The sequence below is a fragment of the Neodiprion virginianus genome, chromosome 1, assembly GCF_021901495.1.
Source record: "Neodiprion virginianus isolate iyNeoVirg1 chromosome 1, iyNeoVirg1.1, whole genome shotgun sequence".
Taxonomy (NCBI): Eukaryota; Metazoa; Arthropoda; class Insecta; order Hymenoptera; family Diprionidae; genus Neodiprion; species Neodiprion virginianus.
The window spans coordinates 25,569,363-25,571,408 of NC_060877.1; the positions used below are offsets into that span (position 1 = coordinate 25,569,363).

The window sequence follows — 2,046 nt, forward strand, 5'->3', positions numbered from 1 at the left end:
AGGAACCAGTTTAAATATTAACCAACTCCCATAGCATATACGTGCTCGTATACTTATCTATGTCTATTTATCAATCGGTCTGACTTCATAGTATAACATTACACTCGTCAACGGTGACAGAGGTAGAGACTTCGGGTAACAAATAATTAAAATAACCACTTCTGTATTTGCATACATCCAATACCTGCTGCCGAATACGCGACGATCAGCTGTCGTAGCCTTTTTTTTCAATTTATCAAAGGGACGAAAAAACGAGATAGACGAAATTAAACTTCAACTCTACGATGACGAAACGCTTTATTTTTTATACTTCAACGAGTGTAATGTAGTACGACTATTATCCACAAGACAACCAATATTACTATTGCAGTAATTATAACGATCCTGCTCTGCTGGAAATAATTCGGTGGCGAAGGATGAATCACTGTGTGTACTGTTCCTGGTGACGATCCAGGCGGAGCGTGTATCATTCCAGAATGGCCTGTGGTGAATATTATTTCTATGAATAAAGTCTGACGGAGTCAACAGACACGCTTAATTTTGATGCTGGGTATGTTTGACGACAGTTTTCAATTTTCGTATGACAAATCAGCTTCCGCATATCTTTCGAAAGTTGCAATTAAGTATCGAATGTCTTAGTAATAACGGTTTTAAAGTGTCGTCGGTAGTTATACATTATCACACAATGACGGAAACTCGTCGATATCCGGTATAAATTGTTTTATACATACGCCAATGAATGTAACGAACGAAAAAACAGCAAAAAACAATTGTTCCGATAAAAATCACGGGAAAAAACACAATGCTGTACTACACTCACGTATGATGTTGCCCATTATTGCAGTTAGCGCGTGAAACTCTCTTCGAATGTCAAGTTTTGTCCAGTTTGGTGGCAACGAATTGTTGGCTACTGACTGCAGTTGACTAATGTAATACTCGACGCTTGGCCGAGTAGCGACTTGGCTTATCTAATAAAACCGTGGAACAAATTCGGAAGATGAGTCACTCATTAGCGATCCAGTAATACAATATGACCGCAGTTATTGCGTTACAAATTCACATGATTGCAAAACTGCGCGTGGAACTAAATTCTGCAGTCTGATGTGAACTTGAATTAAAATGCGCAGTTCATTGGAATTCTCCCTATCTTTATACAGCTGTAGGATGCTCGATCAATCCAAAATTAAAGTCCCCCTGTGTATTCGTAGTATGTAAGACGGGACTTGGTGACGTTGACGATAATCGGATCGCGATGACAACCTTCTGATCGCACCGCGACGGCGACGTTGGGTGCCACTGAAATTTGTTCGTTGTGCCCCTCCAGTGGGCGTACAAAAACAGGACTATAAAGGGATCAGGGTACCAGGATGGATTAGGAAGCTCCTGGAGCGGTACCCCATAGCGAGTTATAGCTGGAGGGGCTGAGGTGGGACACCCTACATAGCAAGTTATAGGGTCGTCAATCAGCACCATAAACCTGACAATGGAAACACCGTAAAACGAATAGGGCAGCATGGCTTAGCATCTGGTCTTCGCGAGTAGGGAGGAAGTAGGCTAACGTTGCCGCCAATGTCACCGATCCATCATTTTATACTGGAAAAATTTCTCTCGATACCTACGTGTAATTAATGTACGAATCTAGTGATGTATTGCTGTAAAAATCATAGAGGATTTTGTGAGCATTGTCAGCTGCGTAAGTCCGGCTATGGGTACATATTTCTTCAGCGTAATGGTGTTCAGATTGGGCTCTATAACCCAGCTACACGTGTCTGGTCCATTCATTTATTTATCGCGATGAGAAATCTTCGAAAGTTGATTGATAAAACCTATCTCAATACCTCATTGGCTATTTATCACCCATATAGCTGACAATAACTAATTTCAAACGTCATCGCACGGCGGGGGATTTATACGCACATGAAGCTATAATATACTCATGTGTCGTTGCCTGCATGACCACCGAATTAAAGCGTAAGTACGAATGTAGTGATTCAATCCTCGATAAAGATCGATTGTATTCTCGCATCGTAAATCGAAACGTCGTGG

At 41.3% G+C, this 2,046-nt stretch overlaps 1 long non-coding RNA gene across 1 annotated transcript; it reads right to left on the minus strand.

The window, feature by feature from the left end:
• Positions 1–266: 266 nt before the first annotated feature.
• Positions 267–1,254, minus strand: LOC124305340 (uncharacterized). The gene is made up of 2 exons (XR_006908369.1): positions 821–1,254; positions 267–481 (listed from the first exon to the last, which is right to left on the minus strand). It is a non-coding gene; the product is annotated as an uncharacterized LOC124305340 (long non-coding RNA).
• Between the last annotated feature and the right edge of the window lie 792 nt (positions 1,255–2,046).